At 42.1% G+C, this 23,390-nt stretch overlaps 1 protein-coding gene across 2 annotated transcripts in view; it reads right to left on the bottom strand.

The window, feature by feature from the left end:
• Positions 1-2,873: 2,873 nt before the first annotated feature.
• Positions 2,874-23,390, bottom strand: part of psmd5 (proteasome 26S subunit, non-ATPase 5) — a 101,902-nt gene continuing 81,385 nt past the window's right edge. The window contains exons 10-12 of one of the 2 annotated variants that reach the window (XR_001198013.2): positions 10,172-10,216; positions 9,512-9,556; positions 2,874-3,017 (exon numbers count right to left, since the gene is read on the bottom strand). The gene's annotated coding sequence lies outside the window, so the exon portion shown is untranslated. Of the gene's footprint in view, positions 3,018-6,772; positions 7,002-9,511; positions 9,557-10,171; positions 10,217-23,390 lie in introns of those variants that run through there. The other variant, XR_002196449.2, reaches the window with a different exon arrangement.

Here is a 23,390-nt window from a genome sequence, read left to right as displayed (position 1 = left end):
CCTGTTTTACTAAAACATTGATTAATGTGCACTGTCGCTGTAAAAATACAAATAGAAATCATGCAAAGCATCAGCAGCAGAATTTAAAAAGTGTCTATCAGGTTTGAAGAATATAGTATAGCATATAGGGCTGTGTTGTCCGGGCCTTAGTGCTCCTGATAGGGTTTTTGCCATGGCAAAGTGGTCTCAGGGGAGGAGCCAGACTAAGAATGGTTAAAAAAAACCTCTATGTACAAATGAGGAAGAGGAGGAATTACCCTGCCCGGAGGAAGCCCAGGGCCCCCGTCTGGAGCCAGGCCCAGAGGAAGGGCTCGTCGGCGAGCGCCTGGTGGCCGGGTTTGCCACGGAGCCCGGTCGGGCATAGCCCGAAAAAGCAATGTGGCACCCCCCTCTCCTATGGGCCCACCACTCATGGGAGGAACCGCTGGGGTCGGGTGCGCTGCCATATGGCTGGCAGTGAAGACCAGGGGCCTCAACGGACCAGACCCGGGTGGCAGGAGCTGGCTGTGGGGACATGGAACGTCACCTCTCTGTGGGGGAAGGAGCCGGAACTTGTGAGGGAGGTGGAGCACTATCAGTTAAATCTGGTGGGGCTTACATCCACGCACATTACCTACGGGTTGTGAACCGGGAACATCTGAAGGAGGCCCCCGTCCGAAAGATCTTCAACTCACACCTCCGGCGGAACTTTTCTGGCATCCCTGTGGAGGTTAGGGGCATTGAACCTGAGTGGTCAATGTTCAAAGCCTCCATTGCCGAAGCTGCGGCAGGGAGCTGTGGTCTAAAGGTCTTAGGTGCATCAAGGGGCGGTAACCCTTGAACACCCTGGTGGACACCGGTGGTCAGGGAAGCCGTCCAACTGAAGAAGGAGGCCTTCCAGGATATGTTATCCTGGAGGATTCCAAAGACGGTTGCAGTGTACCGACAGACCCGAAGGGCTGCAACCTCTGCTGTGAGAGGCAAAACAGCGGGTGTGGGAGGAGTTTGGCGAAGCCAAGGAGAAGGACTTTCGGTCAGCACCAAGGTGCTTTTGGAAAACCGTTCGCCACCTCAGGAGGGGAAAACGGGGAACTATCCAAGCTGTGTACAGTAAGGATGGGACACTGTTGACCTCAACTGAGGAGGTAACTGGGCGATGGAAGGAACACTTTCAGGAACTCCTAAATCCCACTAACACGCCCTCTATAGTGGAGGTAGTCAAACAACTCCACAGTGGCAAAGCTCCGGGGATTGACGAGATCCGTCCCGAAATGTTGAAAGCTTTGGGTGTGGAGGGGATTTCTTGGATGACACGCCTCTTCAACATTGCGTGGGAGTCGGGGAAAGTGCCTAAGGAGTGGCGGACCGGGGTGGTGGTTCCCCTGTTCATAAAGGGGGACCAATTACAAGGGTATCACAGTTCTCAGCCTACCTGGGAAAGTCTACTCAAAGGTACAGGAAAGGAGGGTTCGGCAGATAGTCGAACCTCAGATTGAAGAGGAACAATGCGGATTCCATCCAGGTCGCGGAACACCCGATAAGCTCTTTACTCTTGCAAGGATCCCGGAGGGGGCCTGGGAATATGCCCGTCCAGTCTACATGTGTTTTGTGGATCTGGAGAAGGCAGACAGTGCTAATATTGTCGACCTGATTTTAGCGAAGCCATTAATAAACAGAGAAAATTATATTTGTAAAAAAATTAAATAAATATTGTTCTGTTACAAAATTAAATTTTATTGTCTGGGGTCCAAAAGACCCGAAAGACCCCAAGTTTCACTACAAATGAAGACCATCAGAGGGTTATAATGTAGGCCGAAAATGAGCTTCCCCTCTTTGAAAGACCAGCAGCCGCCACTGTGTGGGAGGTGCTGGGGGAGTATGGGGTGAGGAGCTCCCTTCTGAGGGCTATCCAATCCCTGTATTTTCGTTCCTACCCTCACCTATGGTCATGAAGACTGGGTCATGACCGAAAGAACTAGATCGCGAGTACAAGCGGCTGAAATGGGTTTTCTCAGAAGGGTGGCTGGCTTCTTCCTTAGGGATAGGGTGGGAAGCTCAGCCATTCGTGAGGAACTCGGAGTAGAGCCGCTGCTCATTTGCATCGAAAGGAGCCAGTTGAGGTGGTTCGGGCATCTGGTAAGGATGACCCCAGGACGTCTCCCTAGGGAGGTGTTCCAGGCACGTCCAGCTGGGAGGAGACCTCGGGGTAGGCCCAGGACTAGGTGGAGAGATTATATTTTGACACTGGCCTGGGAACGCCTCGGGATCCCCCAGTCAGAGCTGGCAAATGTGGCTCGGGAAAGGGAAGTTTGGGGTCCCGTGCTGGAGCTGCTGTCCTCGTGAACCGATACCGGATAAGCGGATGAAGATGAGATGAGTATAGCATATATAGTATAGCAGGCCATTTTAACATTTTTAAAAAACATACTAGTGACTATTTTAAAGTTACTAGTACTTATTCTTTAGCTACTAGTAACTATTTGCTTCGGACTAGAAACTATTAAAATAGTCACTAGTACTTATTTCAATGTTACTAATAACTATTCATTAGATACTAGTACTTTTTCAATTGCAGAAAAGCTCGGGGACCGCAGTGGCAGAAAGCTAGTGGGCTGCCGATGGGCCCCTTGGGTGTTGCTTGCTGAGTAGGTACTATATCTAATGAATAGTTAAGTAAAACTGGAATAGATACTTGTAAGTTTGAATAGTTACTAGTAACTAAAGAATAAGTACTAGTAACTTTAAAACAGTTACTCGTACGTTTTTTGGATTAAATGTTAAAACGGCTTGCCATAATACTACAACTGTAGCTAGTTATAATGTACCGTAACTGACTAGAGCTGTTAGAGTACGTCTGACCCAGAACGCAGAGAGATCACACAGACCACGTAAGGTAGATTCAAAAATAAAGGTTTTAATGGAGAGCCAGGGTTGTATGAGAAAACAGTGTAGGCAGGTCCGAAGCTGGGGGAGAGCTGACGGTGAAGGCTGGGTGGTGAGGCCAGGAGCTAGTAGGCGCAGCAGAGGAAGCAGCAGGTCTGAGCAGGTAACAGGAGAGAAACACAGGGTAAGTACAAACACAGGGAACAAAGGCAAAAAATGGAGCACACGGATGATAATAGCAAGTAACTAGAACTGAGAGCCAAGTACCACATGGGTAGTAGATAACGAACTGGCGCCGAAGAGGTGATCAGCCCGGGTTTAAATATTGCTGGAGTGAATCATGTGGATGAGGTGCAGCTGCGAAGAATGGCTCTGCAGTGAAGACTCTGCCACGCCCCTTGCCCTACTGAACACACCCCCAGCACTCCAGGTGGAAAAACAAAACAGGGACCGAACCACCTGACTCAGGGCGGAGGGGAAGCAACCCGTAACAAGAGCTGGCTAAGGGTACCTTGTTGCAAAGCTAGGTATCTGTAAACGTAGCTAAGGGTTGTCGTGTTTTCTGTGTTTTTTAACTATTGCAAGCTATTCGAATCTCAGATTAGTAGATAAGCGATTTTAGTGAACACGTTAACTATCCCTAAACCCAGTGAGCAATAGCTGCTGGCAGGCCGCCGGCGGCTACAATGTCGTACAGCCAGCGGGCCACCAGCTTTTGCCGCTTTTCTCCTGATCTCAATTTGCAAAAGCTAATTTGCATCTCAGGCTGCTTTCCACCAGCGGCCCGACTGCGTTACGCTGGCGGCTAGCCACCGAAAAGAGGGCGTGAGCTTTAGTCTGCTGTATCTGCTTGTGTTGCAATTTTTTCCAGCAGAGATGCTATTGTACCCCTTTTATTCTTATACTGATTATTTGATTTATTTTAATATTGTAAAATCTTAGTGTACAGAATTTTGGTCAACATTGGTAGTTTATAAATAAAATAGACTTTGACTATTGCAATATTGCTTGTGTAAAGGACCTTTGTGTAGACATGTACAGTAAACACATCTTGCTTACCATAATATTTTTCCGAACTAATGGCCATTTTCAACTCCATGGTACCGGCTCAACTCGTCTATAGCCTCGACTTTAATGCTTCATGGCGGACAGTTCTTTACTGTGTTTAAACACTGCCGTGTCCGTAGATGGCGCTATAGCGAATTGCACATGTGTAAGGCAAGACCATATGTCTATGGGCAAGACAGTCGCCATTTGGATCCCACGCTGATGTACTGTGAAAACTAGAAGGAACATTCATTTTAGCAACTTGGTTCTCTCGTCAACTCTTGTTCAAAGTGTATAAGGTATGCTCTGAATTGGACAATACAACATGTGGATTATCACATTGTTTTACTACAATTTGATGAACTCCCGAAACAAACCAAGATCAAGACTTTTTTGGAAATCATACCGAAAATTTTGAACGCTGAGTCACCTATATAGCTATGGTGAGTTCTGTTCTATAATAAAAAACTAGCGTTAAGTGTTGTTAGGTTACTGAGTAAGAACGTAATGACTGTTTTGTAGTAAACAATGACTGTTTGCAATATTCTGTTAACATTCAAATTCTTTATTCAAGTTACTGGTAGCTGAACCCAAGTTCTAAACCATTGGCGGGAAAACAAGTTATAGAAACTGAGCTTGAAAAAAAACTCAGTTGACCTGAGATTAACAAGTTAGAATTTTATAATATGTGCTTACTCCTTGTAATTTTTATCAACTGATACGTAACGTTGGCAAAATTGTGTTTCTTTGTGTAACGTTATCCACATCATGGCAGACTGAAGAGAAGGTCGAGCTGAGGGCACAGCTGGCTCTACAATCAGGTAAAAACAACACTATAGTTACGCTAGCAACTTGTCTTAATGAAACTGCTATATTATTGTGCTGGGGGATATGAGGAATGCACTTTCTAACTTTTCTCAGTCTCCTCCAGTTTTACATTTTAGGAGGAGGTCCTGGCCGACTCCTGCGGGGTACCTGGTTTGGGGGGCCCGTTGCTGTCCCTGTCCTTGTCCAACTGGTCATACTTTTGACCTAGTCTAGAATCAAATAGACTCTGGATTTATCCCAGAGAAATGTATTTATTATTCTAATTGGACTCTTAATATCTCACCCGGCACAGCCAGAAGAGGACTGGTCACCCCTCTGAGCCTGGGTCTTCTCTAGGTTTCTTCCTAAAATTCGGCCTTCTTAAGGAGTTTTTCCTAGCCACTGAAATCCAACACTACTGTTGTTTGCTCCTTGGGGTTTAAGGCCGGGTGTCTCTGTAAAGCACTTTGTGACAACTGCTGTTGTAAAAAGGGCTTTATAAATACATTTGATTGATTGATTGAAACATTTATCGTTTGTTCATGCTGAAATAACAAAGACACTAAGGAAAGTTTCATGAAACAATATGGAATGAAAACCACTACTACCACATTAGAATGAGTCAATTAACCATCAACAGTTGATATGCTGCACTCCTGTATTTCATTTATTTCTTAACATTACTCTTATTTAATTCAACTAACTCAATTGTTAAATTCCCCTGTATTTAAAACACTGTAGTTTTACTGTAATGCTGTTGTATTATTAACGTGCAATACAGCATTAGCCTTCTCCCTTTTTAAATGTTGTTAACCTTTTATTTCATGTGTATTTTGAGTGGATTTACAGGTTCCTTGGATATTCACTGTTCTTTTCACAACCGTTCACATTGTAGCCGCTATTAATGGTCTGAATTTTACAGTTATGCCTCTGTAACAATCCCCTTTACTTACCTGTTAGCTCCATATTACCAGAGAAGGAGACTTACAGCTTACTCTTTAATATGTAGCCCCCTCTTTTTTAAATGACCAAAAGTAATTGGACAATTGACTCAAAAGCTGTTTCATTGACAGGTGTGGGCTATTCCTTCATTATTTCTTCATCAATTATTCAGGTAGAAGGTCTGGTGTTGATTCCAAGTGTGGCATTTGCATTTGAGAGAGAGATAGCAAGAACATCAGAGAGATAGCAAGAACATTAGGAGTGGCCAAATCAACAGTTTGGTACATTCTAGGAAAAAAATTACTGGTGAGCTCTGCAACACAAAAAGGCCCAGATGTCCATGGAAGACAACAGTAGTGGATGATCACAGGATCCTTTCCATAGTAAAGAAAAACACTTTCACACCATCAAGTGAAGAACACTCTCCAGGAGGTAGGCCTATCATTATCCAAGTCTACCATAAAGAGAAGGCTTCACGTGAGCAAATACAGAGGGTTCACCACAAGCTGCAAACCATTCACAAACCTGAAGAATATAAAGGCCAGTTCTGGAAAAGGCAGCCCAGTTCTGGATCAGCATACTTTGGACAGATGAAACAAAGATCAACCTGTACAAGAATGATGGGAAGAAAAAGGTATGGAGAAGGCTTGGAACGGCTCTTGATCCGAAGCTGTAAAACACAGTGGAGGCAGTGTGATGGGATGGGTATGTATGGCTTCCAATGGCACTGGGTCAAAATGTGACAGAAGACAGAAGCAGCTGGGTGAATTCTGAGGTGTGTTGGGATATAGGGATGTATTGTCTGCTATATTGTCAGCCAAATTCAGCAAAGATGATTGAACGGTGCTTAATTTAACAGATGGACAGTGACCCAAAACATACTGAAAAAGCAACCCAGGAGTTTTTTAAAGCGAAAAAAGTGGAATATTCTGCAATGGCAAAGTCAATCACATGATCTCAACCCAGTTGAGCACGCATTTCACTTGCTCAGGACAAACTTGGGGCAGTTTTGTATTTCAATATTTCCACACCAATTACAAAAATATTCTTGCTTTGTTATTATGGAGTATTATCTGTAGATTGATGGCAAATAATATAAAAAATATAATGTAAGTCTATAATAAAACAAAATATGGAGAAAGTTAAGGGGACTGAATATGAAGAATTGGAGGTAGGAGAGTGTTGGATTTGCAAAAAATAATGATATGCAAACAGATGAGCATGTGAAGGAGAAGACCAGATGAGTGTGATGATTGAGAAACTGATTGTCAATAGGTGGCAGACAGAGAAAGAAAATGTTTAGGGAAATTAATGGGGGGGGGAAAGATAGGTGAAAGAGTAAACTGAGTGAGAAGAGAGGAGTTAAAAAGATGGTAAAAAAGGAAAGTGATAGGAGAGAAAGGAGAGAGAAAGTTAGATTAGGAGATGCCTGCTATTCCTTTGTCTCTCAGAAAAATTTGAATATTGTGAAAAGGTTCAATATTGAAGACACCTGGTGCCACACTCTAATCAGCTAATTAACTCAAAACACCTGCAAAGGCCTTTAAATGGTCTCTCAGTCTAGTTCTGTAGGCTACACAATCATGGGGAAGACTGCTGACTTGACAGCTGTCCAAAAGACAACCATAGACACCTTGCACAAGGAGGGCAAGACACAAAAGGTCATAGCTAAAGAGGCTGGCCGTTCACAGAGCTCTGTGTCCAAGCACATTAATAGAGAGGCGAAGGGAAGGAAAAGATGTGGTATAAAAAAGTGTACAAGCAATAGGGATAACCGCACCCTGAAGAGGATTGTGAAACAAAACCCATTCAAAATGTGGGGGAGATTCACAAAGAGTGGACTGCAGCTGGACTCAGTGCTTCAAGAACCACCAAGGACAGACGTATGCAAAACATGGGTTTCAGTCACTCTTGAACAAGACACAGCATCAGAAGCGTCTCACCTGGGACAAAAAGGACTGGACTTCATGCTTCCTGCTGCTGACCAACTTTATGGAGATGCAGATTTCATTTTCAACAGGACTTGGCACCTGCACACAGTGCCAAAGCTACCAGTACCTGGTTTAAGGATCATGGTATCCCTGTTCTTAATTGGCCAGCAAACTCGCCTGACCTTAACCCTATAGAAAATCTATGGGGTATTGTGAAGAGGAAGATGCGATACGCCAGACCCAACAATGCAGAAGAGCTGAAGGCCACTATCAGAGCAACCTGGGCTCCCATGACACCTGAGCAGTGCCACAGAGTGATCGACTCCATGCCATGCCGCATTGCTACAGTAATTCAGGCAAAAGGAGCCCCAACTAAGTATTGAGTGCTGTACATGCTCAACATTTTTTATATGTTCATACTTTTCAGTTGGCCAACATTTCTACACATATTTTTTTTGTATTGGTCTTAAGTAATATTCTAATTTTCTGAGATATTGAATTTGGGGTTTTCATTAGTTGTCAGTTATAATCATCAAAATTAAAAGAAAAAAAACACTTTAAATATATCAGTCTGTGTGGAATGTATACATTATACAAGTTTCACCTTTTGAATGGAATTACTGGAATAAATACACTTTTTGATGATATTCAAATTTTATGACCAGCACCTGTATAACCACTAATTATTGTAGAGTACAGACACAAACATGCATGTGCACAAGCACACGGAGTCAGACACATGCCACTGAAGAAGCAGAACAACACACAACTGTAGAAAGTTAATTGTAGGTTCAATCCTTACTCCAGACAGTAAAAAGATGTACAGCTCTGACCAGTGAAGCAGTATTAAAATTAGAATTGAGTAGAATGTATAATTTGAGATGCTGCTATGGTCATGTTCTTCAGGGAATACAACATTCAACAACATGTTATTGTTAACAACATCTGGGTAGTTAACAATAACATGGTTCCAACTGCAGGAGTATTTTCAAGCATTCCAAAGGCAAGCCAGTGCATTAACCTTTCCTACTTCTTTCTTCATGCCAAATACTTTGTCTGGCCTTCAGTTATGCTTCAATTTTGCACCAACAAAATTGAAAATCATACGAACATTCATTGGGCTGAGTGTGTGAAAAAGGGTGTGGCCAAAATCAGGTGCAGGAGAATATCTGACTAGATAATAAGTTGAACGCAACATGATTACATACAGTATACCCAGTCAGTAAGTAAGATTATCAAGATTCCTAGTTCAGACATACAGTTCCGGAAAAAATTAAGAAACCACTGCACCTTTTTCTTTCCTTTCCAAAATAGTCAAAAAGGAAGGTTTGGAATGAGGAACAGATGGGTAAAAATTAAGAGACCACTGCAAATTGAACGCTTCTTTTCCTCACTCAAAATTTTCCTTTTCAACTTTTTTGGAAAGGAAAGAAAAAGGTGCAGTGTTCTCTTCGTTTTTTCCAGAGCTATACATGAACATTGCTTTACGCATGACATCTTACTGATTCAATTACTTGAATTAACAATGAATAAATGCCAACTGTAGCAGGATGGACCAACATTTCTCCCAGTCTGTTCATGTTCAAAGTATAAATGCCTTTGCTATGGATTGGGCAAATGGATTGGACAACTTTTTAATATGACTTAAAGGATTGTTACGTATCATTAGATTTATTTGTATCTTCATCTCATGTGAACTCCTTTGCCTTGTTCAAATCTTGATCTGCTGCAGGTTGGAGATGTGAACTGTCTATAGTGCATGGAGGTGAGTCTCTCTCTCATCCAAGACCATGATTATTTTGGGAATTGTGTGACTCCAAACTGTTGTCAACAGTTTTCATGGAAATTCAGAGCCAGTGTTGCCTTGTCTAGTCTCTCTATATGTCATGCTGGAAAATGATTGACAATCACAACAAACTTACAGGAAACCCACAAGGTCCAGCGCCTCCTGGCTCTCCAATGTTTCCCTAGGGAAAGACAAAATAAATGGGGAGAAAATAAGTCCATGTACCATATGTCATAGCTCATTTAACATACATTATACCTTCCTCCAAACCCAGACTGGTGATTATGTTTGCCAAATCCACAGCTTCAAAATCAATACGAAATCTAAATAAACAAACCACTAACTGTGTTTAAGAAAGACATAAACATAAACAGTGGATTACTCATTACAAGGTAGAGATGTATGTGCTTTTTAAAAATGCCTACACAACCAGTTAGCGCTAATAGGCCTATGATACTTTGTGTAACATAACCTGGGGTAAAATATATCACCAATCACATTTTCATCCAGAGTTAGTATGCAATAATGAGGTGTGGTTGTCTCACCTGGCTATGTTAAGAGTGTCTGCTAAATCTGCTAAAGAGTGTCATTTTGAAAAATATTTCATATTTCCATTTAATGCAGATGAATTACCTGAACTGTAAATTAATTCAAGGCTTGTATTTGACATACAGTACATTACAACACTCGTGAAAAAGTAGAGTTTATGTGAACTGTCATTACATACTGCGTGTTATCTATGATAAATTGGTTTGGTAGACATTACTGGTTGGAAAATGCATTTAAAAACGTTTACCTCTTTCCCAGGGAACCCAATTTTTCAAGGAGGGCCATCAGGACCCTATGGAGAGAAAGGGATGTTGAGGAGGGATAAGGAGGGTATGAACCAGGTTTGGAGTCAAAACAGATTTTCAAAATATGTTGAAATTATAAAAACTTTTAACTAACCACCCCAAACAGAAGGCCACATATTTGACTGAATTCAAACAAATATAATTATTTATTGTTTATTGTCCCGATCATTTATTCAAGCTATTAACAAAAATTTAATTAAAATAATTGATGGAAAAAATACATCCTTATCATAATTTATTTTTTCTTCTTAAATACAACCCCCGTTCCTCACTGGGATGGACTTATTATACCCAATTACGTAAAAGACCTGTTGCCATTTAACCTAATTAGTAGTGAGATGTTCTGCAAGATTTTTTTTTATAGCATTACACAACCATTCTTTTGTTGCCTCTGTCACAGCTTTATTGAAAGGCCGGCTTATAAGAGCGAATGTCTCTGAGTGAATGAGTGAGTGAGTGAGTGACTGACTGACTACCCTTGTTAAATTGAATAGTGGTTCTGGAACAACAGGTCCCGTGTTCGCCTCCTGTAACAGTCAAAACGCATTATGCCTGAGGTTCAGGACAGAAAAAACTTTATGTAGCTACGTAATAGGAAGCCTAAAATAAAACATTTCTGGTGGATATTAGGATTTGTTCAGGATAGACAAACACTTCGCTGGCTTCATGATTATGAGCTTGTTTGTAGTGACAGCCATAAACCAGGTGAGATACTGGACTGGACAAAGCTCACAGAAGATGACCTGCAATATTACAGGTTATTGACCGATGTGCACTTGAAGAATATTGAGTTACCGGTTGATGCAATTATGTGTGTGGATAGCAGCTGTAAGAATGTAAGTCACAATAATGACCTATGTGTAATGTATGATAGAATTGTGAACTGTTTGATTGATGGAAGTAAACCGCTAAGAAGTAAAGTGGTGAAACAACATATTGTAAGACCAGGGTGGAATGACTATGTCCATGATGTTCATATGGAGGCTAGAGACGCATTTAAAAGATGGGTCTTAGCAGGCAAACCTAGGCATGGCCCAATCTATGACCATAAGGTACAGTCTAATGCTAGGTTTAAATATGCTGTGCGTTTTATAAAAAGAAATGAGCAGACTATGAGGGCGAACTCTATGGCGAGAAAGTTACAAACTAATAATGTTTATGAGTTCTGGAAAGAAGTGAAAGTGGTTAATAACAGCAAAATGCCACTGCCTTCTAGTATTGATGGCATTACGGAACCAGAAAATATTGCAGAGCTATGGAGGAGACACTATGAGAACATTTCTAACTGTGTGACTAGTGAGGTGTTTTACATTGGAGAGATACCTCACATTGATGGTCTGGTCATCAGGCCGGAGGAAGTATGTTATGCTATTGACAAACTTAAAATGAACAAAGCCTGTGGGCAGGATAGAATAACAGCAGAACATCTGAAATACGCTGGTCAAAGTATTTCAGTTTTACTTGCTCTATGCTTTTCTTGGTTAATGAAGCTTGGCATACTTCCAGGATACATGTTATCTGTATTGCTGGTACCTGTAGTTAAAAATAAGACTGGTAAATTAACTAGTATAGATAACTATAGACCTATTGCACTTGCAAATATACTATCCAAGGTGCTAGAAGGGATCCTTATGGACAGGCTTGCAGAATACATAGCTTCAACAGATAATCAGTTTGGTTTTAAGAACAAGCATGGAACTGATCTGTGTATTTATGCACTTAAAGAAATTGTCCATAGGTACAGATCACGCAATAGCACAGTCTTCATGTGTTTCCTGGATGCGTCAAAGGCTTTTGATCGTATTAATCATGGGAAACTGTTTGGTAAATTACATGAGCGTGGTGTACCCTCTTACCTAATCAGGATGCTGCAGTTCTGGTACTCTCACCAAACTATGCAAGTCAGGTGGGGATGAGTTTGTCAACCCCTTTCTATGTCTCTAATGGAGTGCGGCAGGGCGGAATTCTGTCTCCGCTGCTATTTAATCTGTACATGGATGATTTATCTATGGAGTTAAAGGCCTGTAGGACTGGCTGCTTGGTGGGGCATAGTCTCATTAATCATATGCTTTATGCTGATGATTTGGTGTTACTGTCTCCCTCTAGTGCTGGACTGCAGCAACTTCTTAGAATATGTTCTCAAAATGGACTAATGTTTGATATTAAATGTAACTCTATGAAGAGTGTGGTAATGACTGCCAGAACCAAGGAAGATATGAAGTGTGTCTATCCTTCTTTTTTATTGGCAGGTGAACCACTAGAGGTTGTAAAGAAAGTTAAATATCTGGGACATGTGATAAGAGATGACCTTTGTGATGATGATGATGTACAGCGTCAGTGTGGAAAACTGTATGGGCAGGCAAATACGCTGGCACGTAAATTCCACATGTGCACCCCTGACGTTAAAATCTCACTCTTCAAAACCTATTGCACACCAATGCCCACCTGTGGTGTAATTTTAGAGAATCGAAAATGAAAAAACTTCAAGTGGCTTACAATGATGCACTGAGAATTGTGCTTAAAATTCCTAGGGGGAGTAGTGCTAGAGAAATGTTTGTGTCTAACAATGTGCCCACTTTTAACGCTGTTTTAAGAAATTTTAGATATAGATTAATGTGCAGACTGACAGGGTCTAAGAATATGATTATTGTGTCCATAGTTGATGTTTCTAAGAGTGACACAAGGTATACATCTTGCTTTTGGAAACACTGGACTCGAAGCCTGTATATGTTTTACAAATGATGCCTTATCAGCACCATTCTTAGATGTTTTGTATTGTTTCATATTTATATATATATATTTGTATTGTGTTGTCTCTATGGACCTTTGTGTCTTGAATAAAGTTGATTGATTGATTGATATCTTGTCTTTTGACTTGACTAAAAAGTCAGTTATGGTTAGTGATGGCCATTCGAGGCTTCATTAGCCTTACCGTTCTTCTAGCAGCATTGCTAACTAAGATTTTCTTTTCAAAAATAAAAGCTGTCATTGAACTATATAAGTTAATCTAGTTACCAATCTTGACTGTACATTTTATGTTTAATGTCCGTTCCAATGTTATTCTTGTCTGTTCTTTTTCATAGAATAGATTGTTAACTATACTCCTTTATACATTTCAAGTATGGGTTTTATTGTGATAAAGAAAATCTGAGTGCTGCCAGCATAATATCCTGCTGCTAAAATAACGCCAATGAAGCCTCGAATGGCCATCACTAGTTATCGTCACCAACACTCACCTAAAGGATTATTAGGAACACCATACTAATACTGTGTTTGACCCCCTTTCGCCTTCAGAACTGCCTTACGTCTACGTGGCATTGATTCAACAAGGTGCTTAAAGCATTCTTTAGAAATGTTAGCCCATATTGATAGGATAGCATCTTGCAGTTGATGGAGATTTGTGGGATGCACATCCAGGGCACCAAGCTCCCGTTCCACCACATCCCAAAGATGCTCTATTGGGTTGAGATCTGGTGACTGTGGGGGCCATTTCAGTACAGTGAACTCATTGACATGTTCAAGAAACCAATTTGAAATGATTCGAGCTTTGTGACATGGTGCATTATCCTGCTGGAAGTAGCCATCAGAGGATGGGTACATGGTGGTCATAAAGGGATGGACATGGTCAGAAACAATGCTCAGGTAGGCCGTGGCATTTAAACGATGCCCAATTGGCACTAAGGGGCCTAAAGTGTGCCAAGAAAACATCCCTCACACCATTACACCACCACCACCAGCCTGCACAGTGGTAACAAGGCATGATGGATCCATGTTCTCATTCTCTTTACGCCAAATTCTGACTCTACCATCTGAATGTCTCAACAGAAATCGAGACTCATCAGACCAGGTAACATTCTTCCAGTCTTCAACTGTCCAAATTTGGTGAGCTCGTGCAAATTGTAGCCTCTTTTTCCTATTTGTAGTGGAGATGAGTGGTACCCGGTGGGGTCTTCTGCTGTTGTAGCCCATCCGCCTCAAGGTTGTGCGTGTTGTGGCTTCACAAATGCTTTGCTGCATACCTCGGTTGTAACGAGTGGTTATTTCAGTCAAAGTTGCCCTTCTATCAGCTTGAATCAGTCGGCCCATTCTCCTCTGACCTCTAGCATCAACCAGGCATTTTCAACCACAGGACTGCCGCATACTGGATGTTTTTCCCTTTTCACACCATTCTTTGTAAACCCTAGAAATGGTTGTGCGTGAAAATCCCAAAAACTGAGCAGATTGTGACCGGCCCGCCTGGTACCAACAACCATGCCATGCTCAAAATTGCTTAAATCACATTTCTTTCCCATTCTGACATTCAGTTTGGAGTTCAGGAAATTGTCTTGACCAGGACCACACCCCTGAATGCATTGAAGCAACTGCCATGTGATTGGTTGATTAGAAAATTGCATTAATGAGAGATTGAACAGGTGTTCCTAATATTCCTTTAGGTGAGTGTATATTGATAGATACTGTATCTATGTCATTCACAAATGGTTAATTAGCTGTTAAAATGGCCAGTGGCAAAATAGGATTTGTTTGACCTTACTCAAGGTTGTAGCCAGCAAGGTTTTTTTCTTTCCTGAACAAATCCTCTTTTGCCACTGGCTGTTTTAACAGCTAATTAGCCATTTGTGAATGACATAGATACAGTATCTATCAATATACAGTGGGGAGAACAATTATTTGATACACTGCTGATTTTGCAGGTTTTCCTAATTACAAAGCATGTAGAGGTCTGTCATTTTTATCATAGGTACACTTCAACTGCGAGAGACAGAATCTAAAACAAAAATCCAGAAAATCACACTGTATGATTTTCAAATAATTAATTTGCATTTGAATGCATGACATATGTATTTGATCACCTACCAACCAGTAAGAATTCCGGCTCTCACAGCCCTCCTGTTCTCCACCCATTACTGCACCTGTTTGAACTAGTAACCTGTATAAAGTCAACTCATCTGACATGGCGACAGGTGTGGTCGCGTAGTTGCAGCTCTCTGAATCTCACTCCCACGACTTATGTGTTTTTTTGTTTGATTCGACCGGCTGACTTCATTATGGCTACTAAAGGAACTAGATCTAATCTAAAGAATCAAAATGCTGGTTTGGCTGTTTCTGAAGAAGTCACCAGTGAGCTAAATCTGGCGACTCTTTCTAGTCTCCTGGATGACCTTAGGAAATCGATCGCTCTGGATTTTAAAACATCTTTTTCTTCGCTTGAAACGAAGCTCGACTGTATGCAAGAGACTTTGTCTGATCATGCTTTGAAAATTTCAGCACTCGAGACTAATGCTAATCTTCAAGACGAGCGTATTTCGACTTTGGAAAAGTTCAGTGCTTCATTGACGGCAAGTAATGCTAAACTGCTGGCTAAAGTGGCCGATTTGGAATCACGCAGCCGGCGTAACAATATTAGGCTACTCGGCTTACCTGAGTCTATCGAGGGTGGCCAGCCCACTTCCTTCTTCTCCGGGCTTCTGATGGAGGTATTCCCTGTAGACTGTTGAATTCCAATTCCCTTTCGTCTTTTAACAAGCACCAATCCATTTGAATGTACTCTTTTTTTTACCAAGGCAAAAACACAGTTTCACCATCAATTCTTTATGTATGAATGTTTCAGTACTGGTTTACACAGATTTACTGGTTTAGCCTTGTAGAGTCCACATGTCGAACTGCATTGTGGGATTGTTGACGTGCTGTACTCTGCTTGCTGTTACCTTGCTGTTACCTACCTGGCTACCTGCCAAACTTTTTCGAATTTACTCAATATGAACTAATTGGTAAAAATTCTATTTTAGAGTTTTACCAACGCAATATTTATCTGTTGACCTCTTACCCAACTTTTCTACACCGGGACTCTTTTTGGACATAATTAACATAACTACTCACCCCTGAACACCTGAGGCTAAGTATCATTACAATGCCGTATCACTGTAATTGTTGTAGCAACAACACGGAGGAGAATGTTCGTCTTAAGTTAAAGATAGCAGAGTTAGAGGCTCGGCTTCTGACGCAAATGCCAGGCAAGGATTATGCTAGTGTAGAAATAGAAAAATCTGCGTCAGTGCCACCAGGTAGAAACGATAGTTTTGTAAGCCCCCCGGCACAGCTCCTGCAGCCGGGCAATAACTTTCTCTTGGTCACTGGGAAGAAATGCCGTCGACCAGTTAAACCTGAATCGTTGCTAAAACCAACTGAGACTTTGAACAGGTTTTCCCCACTGGAGTCAGAGTCAAGGCCCGAGCCGTCTTCGGAGGGGAATGATCGGCAGGCATGTTCTACCGGTGGCCTTGAAAAACTGAAAACTTTAGTCATTGGCGATTCCATTACACGCAGTATTAGACTAAAGAATCAGCCGGCGATCGTACATTGTTTACCGGGGGGCAGAGCCACCGACGTAGCCGCAAATCTGGGGTTGGTGCTTAGCGAAGTCTAAAACTGGCAAGTATAGAGAGTACAGAGATATTGTTATCCACGTTGGCACCAACGATGTTAGGATGAAACAGTCAGAGGTTACGAAGCAGAACATAGCATCAGCGTGTAAATTAGCTAGAAAGATGTGTCGGCATCGAGTAATTGTCTCTGGCCCCCTCCCAGCTAGGGGTGGTGACGAGCTCTACAGCAGACTTGCGCAACTCAATCGCTGGCTGAAAACGGAGTTCTGCCCGTCGCAGGAGGTAGAGTTTGTAGATAACTGGCCTTCTTTTTGGGACTCTCCCAGAAATAGGGCCAGGCCTGATCTGCTGAGGAGCGACGGACTCCATCCTAGCTGGAGTGGTGCTCTTCTTTTATCTAGGAACATTGACAGGAGTCTCACTCCTATAGCTTTAACATGAGATAGGGTGCAGGTCAGGCTGCAGGCTGTTAGCCAGCCTGCTAGCATAGTGGAGTCTGTCAATAGCATTGCCAGAGTAGTTAGTACAGCTTTACCTATTGCCACTGTGACTCGTTCCAGGCTGAGAAAAGTTAAACAAGGTAGTGCTAACAAAAACAACCTTATTAAGATAAAGCCTTCCTCCACCTCGGTCAAAAATAAAAATAATTGTATCACTTCGCATCTCAAAATGGGACTCCTAAATATTAGATCTCTTGCTCCAAAGGCAGTTGCAGTAAATGAATTAATCTCTGATCATAAACTAGATGCTATTGGTTTATGTGAAACGTGGCTAAAGCCTAATGAATTCACTGCCTTAAATGAGGCCTCTCCTCCTGCCTATACTAGTGATCATATCCCTCGTGCGTCCCGAAAAGGAGGGGGTGTCGCTAATATTTATGACAGTAAATATAAACTTACTCTCAAACATATCACAGAGTTTCATTCTTTCGAAGTTTTACTCATGAAAGTTAACCAGGCCGATAAATCATTTTACATAGCTACTATTTATAGGCCCCCCGGGCCATACACATTGTTCCTCAATGAGTTTCCAGAATTCTTGTCTAACCTTGTAGTCACGGCAGATAGTATTCTAATTTTTGGCGATTTCAATATTCATATGGAAAACTCCAATGATCCTCTTCAAAAAGCCTTTGAAGCCATAATTGACTCAATGGGTTTCATCCAACATGTCTCAGGTCCAACACATTGCCAAAATCATACCTTAGATTTAGTCCTGTCACGAGAAATAGATATTGTAGATCTAATAATTTACCCCCAAAATCCTGGATTATCGGATCACTGTCTTATTACATTTACCGTTAAAACAAGAAATCCACTTGCCCCCCAAACAATGAGTTTCAAAAGCCGTACTATAAATTCTCGGACTACAAATAAATTCCTTGATATTCTTACTAGTTCGCTCATTAACGACAGAGTAAATAAATCTGTAACCGATCAAATCGAGGATCTAAACTCAATACTGCGAAATACATTAGACATAGTTGCACCACTAAAAACTAAAGAAATACGCAACAAGAAACTTGCTCCCTGGTACACCGACAATACTAGAGCACTTAAGCAAGCCTCCAGAAAATTGGAGCGAAAGTGGCGCTCCACCAAGTTGGAAGTATTTAGACTAGCCTGGATAGACAGTACAGTACAATACCGAAAATCACTCACGTCTGCTCGATCAGCTTATTTCTCCAACCTGATTGAGGCGAACAAAAACAATCCAAAATTTCTCTTTGATACAGTTGCAAAGTTAACAAAAAAGCAAAGCTTAGCAAGTGAAGTGGGTCTTCACTTTAGTTGTAATGAATACATGAACTACTTTGATGAAAAGATCGTCACCATTAGAAAACAAATAACTGACTCCTTAAATAGTTATGGTCCTCAAAATCTCAGTTGTCCAAAAAATTTCCTTAACCTCCCTGACCAGGTGTCAATGGGACACTTGAATTTTTTGATACCGTATCGCTCGACACATTTACAAAATTTGTAATGAGTTCTAAACCCACAAACTCTCAGCTAGACCCGATTCCTACAAAATTACTTAAGGAGTTATTTCCTGTGCTAGGTCAGCCAATGCTGAACATAATAAATTGCTCCCTTTCCTCCGGATGCGTACCAAACTCACAAAAAATTTGTGGAAATTAAGCCTCTTCTAAAAAAATCTAATCTAGATCCCGACATATTAAACAATTATAGGCCAATATCGAACCTCCCGTTCCTCTCAAAAATCTTAGAAAAATGTGTTTCCCAACAACTGAATGCCTTCCTAAAGACAAAAAACATTTATGAAATATTCCAGTCCGGTTTTAGATCCCATCATAGTACTGAGACTGCACTCGTGAAGGTAACAAATGACCTTCTAATGGCCTCAGACAAAGCTTCCGCATCCGTCCTGTTGCTTCTTGATCTTAGTGCTGCTTTTGACACTATTGATCACTCCCTTCTCTTAGAGAGACTAGAAACCAATATTGGGCTACGTGGACATGTTCTAGCCTGGTTTAAATCTTATTTATCTGAAAGATATCAGTTCGTTAGTGTGGATGGCATATCCTCTGACAAGTCAAAGGTATGCTTTGGAGTTCCTCAAGGCTCGGTTCTAGGCCCATTATTGTTCTCACTATACATGCTCCCTCTGGGCGATGTAATCCGAAATCACAATATTAACTTTCACTGTTATGCTGATGACACACAGTTATATATTTCAATGAAGCATGGAGAAGCCCCTAAATTAGCTATTTTGGAAGCATGCGTTTCAGATATTAGGAAGTGGATGACAGAGAATTTCTTGCTCTTAAACTCAAATAAAACAGAAATGCTCCTTTTAGGACCCAAAAAACAAAGAGCGTTTCTAGCAGATCTCAATGTGAACCTCGACGGCTGCATGGTCGTATCCCAAAAAACTGTAAAAAACCTTGGCGTTACCCTTGACCCTGACCTCTCCTTTGAAGAACATGTAAAATATGTTTCAAGAGTTGCTTATTTTCATCTTCGAAACATCGCAAAAATTAGAAACTTTCTATCAAAAACTGATGCAGAAAAATTAATCCATGCTTTCGTTACTTCTAGATTAGATTACTGCAATGCTCTTCTCTCTGGTTATCCAGACAAATTAATAAATAAACTTCAATTAGTGCTGCACACGGCTGCCAGAATCCTAACTAGAACAAAAAAATGTGAACACATTACTCCTGTCCTGGCGTCCTTACACTCGCTGCCTGTTAGGGTTAGGGCTGATTTTAAGGTTTTACTCTTAACCTATAAATCAATACATGGACTTGCTCCTACTTACCTGGCTGAAATGATCCAGACATACATACCTACACGTAACCTTAGATCGCAAGATGCAGGCCTTTTAATTGTACCTAGAATTTCTAAACAAACAGTTGGCGGCAGGGCCTTTTCTCATAGAGCTCCACTCCTGTGGAATGATCTGCCAATTAAGGTTAGAAATGCAAACTCAGTGCAAACTTTCAAGTGTCTACTAAAAACTCATCTCTACAGCACGGTTTATAATTAGGTGTAGCCTGGCCCGGGGGCGTGAAGGTGACCAGTAGGCTTGATACTGTCCACCCTTGCTGTCTTGCCAGGTGGGCTCTCGTCGCCACTGGGATGCCCTCCCTCCAATGCCTTTCGGGGGAAGAGTCACTGGCTTGTTGTTGACTCTATGTTGCGCACTTGGGCAATTGGGCTGTACGCAGCTAGCAATACTCGGCCCTCATTCAGGGGGGTTGCGGTTGGTGGGTGTCCCTTTGGTTGATGCCTGGCAATGTGGTTGGATTGATTTCCTGCCTGTTGGGCCCTGTCCGGGGCCTCCCCCGGGTAGGGCCACAGTGTCACCGGACCCCCCCGTCTCAGTTCCAAGGTGTTACGCTGCTATATTATTGTGCTGGGGGATATGAGGGATGTACTACTAACTTTTCTCAGTTTCCTCCAGTTTTACATTTTAGAAGGAGATGACGTCCTGGTCCACACCTGCGGATTACCTGGTTTGGGGGCCCCGTTGCTGTCCCTGTCCTTGTCCACCTGGTCATACTTCTGACCTAGTCTAAAATCAAATAGACTCTGGATTTAGCCCAGAGAAATGTATTTATTATTCCAATTGGACTCTTAATATCTCACCCGGCACAGCCAGAAGAGGACTGGTCACCCCTCTGAGCCTGGGTCCTCTCTAGGTTTCTTCCTAAAATTTGACCTTAGGGAGTTTTTCCTAGCCACTGAAATTCAACACTACTGTTGTTTGCTCCTTGGGGTTTAAGGCCGGGTGTCTCTGTAAAGCACTTTGTGACAACTGCTGTTGTAAAAAGGGCTTTATAAATAAATTTGATTGATTGATTGATGTCAGATTTTCCACATAACTTGGTTATATGTTAATGTATACGTACAGGTTAATACACACATTTACTCTTCTAGCCCTGTGGGATCCCTATATCACACACAGGCTGGAAAACCTTTTCAAGAATGTTGAATTCCATTTTTTCAAACTTCATAAGCAACAATATGTTAATTTGAGTGTTGTACAGTTAAAAATAATCTGAGTTTGCACTGGAATTGGTTGTGTGTTTGGATGAGTGCATTGACCGCCACTCTTTGACTGATCAGAGAAGGCACGGATGGAGTTCTACCTGCAGAGCTGACTTCCACCAGTCCTGCTGGGTGGGGGTGGGAGAGGAGAGGGACCTTCCCCCTCTTGCTTCTAATCCATGTGTACAGACATCCTCCACTCGGGCAGAGTAAATTCTCTCAACTGTTGGAGACACAATCAGCCAGAAAAGAGCATGCCTTGACCCAGAGAAGGCTAATATTACTTAAAAATAACTGTTAAGGACAAACTGGCAGGTGGCTAGGTTGAGAATGTTGGTTGTGATATTTAAAATTACACTGCCCAAATAATACTTTGTTATTTAATAAATATTTTAATAATTCTAACACTTTCAAAATGTATTAGTGTGGAAATAATTTGGATGGGGAGGAGTGGTGGCATTTTACACAAATGAATGTTTCCACTGAGTATCGAATAAAGTAAAAAAACAAACAAACAAAGGTATTAATACTCTATTGGTATCAGTATCAATTTAAGTGTACTGGTATTGGTACTGGTATCGTACATTTTTAAACGATACCCAGCCCTAAGAGTAAGTGCTGTGATTTTACAGTTCCAAATTATTTCTCTGAAAACCTATTATAAACATTTTGTTAGCGGAGTTCTGAATTGATCCCTCCAGCGTTAACAAAAAGTAATGTAGTCTTTTGGAAATAAAGCTTTTGGAAATTGGTTATTTCTTATATGTTTTGTCAGTGTCACAGTTTAAAGGTCAGGTTTTGACCAAAACTGTATATGCAGTAGTACTCTCTTATCCACTTACATAATTTATTATAGTACTGTTTTGAGTTTTGGGTTATAATCAGGGCTGAGATTTTACAATTATTTCTCTGAAAACCTATTTTAAACATTTTGGTAGCATTGTTCTGAATTAATCCCTCCAGAGTGTAACAGTCATGTAGTCTCTGTTTTTGACATCTTATGTGTGTTGTCTGAGGGTAAACTTTGAAATGGGAACCAGAAGTTAAATGTTTGTACTGTTGGGGGTACGTTTATAGAATTGTGTGTGAAGATTTGAGAAAATAGTGAGTTGTTCCAGGAATTGTGTCTAAGCATTTGAGAAAAACTTTAATGTGACAGACATTATGGAGACTGGTTGGAGCAGCCAACCGCCGACGTTTGAAAAATGAAGAGTCTTTCCGTCCATGGTTGATCATAGGAGTGTGGTTGATGTTGTTAGGCCGTTTTCCAATATTTAGCAGTTCTAAGCAGCCTGTGCAAGCTGAAATGAATCATCAGAGTCTTGCTTGGCATTGGACAACAGTCTGGCATGAAATAGACGAACTAACAGCCAAACTTGATGGGTTACAATGACATCATCATCATCATCTTCCACTTATCCGGGGCCGGGTCGCGGGGGCAGCAGTCTAAGCAGAGATGCCCAGACATCCCTCTCCCTAGACACTTCCTCCAGCTCTTCCGGGGGGACACCGAGGCGTTCCCAGGCCAGCCGGGAGACATAGTCCCTCCAGCGTGTCCTAGGTCTTCCCCGGGGTCTCCTCCTGGTGGGACGGGACCGGAACACCTTCCCAGGAAGGCGTTCCGGAGCCATCCGAAACAGATGCCCAAGCCACCTTATCTGACCCTTCTCGATGTGGAGGAGCAGCAGCTCTACTCGGGTGACCGAGCTTCTCTCTAAGGGATCGCCCAGCCACCCTGCGGAGAAAGCTCATTTTTTCCGCAGGGTGGAGACACCCTCCGGCCCCTGGCTGCGGCCCGGACGAAAACCAGACTGTTTCTCCTGAATCCGAGGTTCTACTATCGGCCGTATTCTCCTCTCAAGAACCCTGGCATAGACTTTCCCTGGGAGGCTGAGAAGTATGATCCCCCTATAGTTGGAACACACCCTCCGGTCCCCCTTCTTAAAAAGAGGGACCACCACCCCGGTCTGCCATCCCAGAGTCTGTCCAGCTTCCTCCCCCGCCATCGGATCCAACTAACCACCAGGTGGTGATCAGTTGACAGCTCCGCCCCTCTCTTCACCCAAGTGTCCAAGACATACGGCCGCAGGTCAGATGAAACGATAAAGTTGATCATCGACCTGCGGCCTAGGGTGTCCTGGTGCCACGTGCACTGATGGACACCCTTATGCTCGAACATGGTGTTCGTTATGGACAAACTCTGACTAGCACAGAAGTCCAATAATTGAACACCACTCGGGTTCAGATCAGGGGGGCCGTTCCTC

This window comes from Esox lucius, chromosome 14, assembly GCF_011004845.1.
Source record: "Esox lucius isolate fEsoLuc1 chromosome 14, fEsoLuc1.pri, whole genome shotgun sequence".
In the NCBI taxonomy this organism is placed as follows: Eukaryota; Metazoa; Chordata; class Actinopteri; order Esociformes; family Esocidae; genus Esox; species Esox lucius.
Note: the sequence above shows the minus strand (reverse complement) of the source record. Positions and strands in the feature narration are given on the sequence as shown.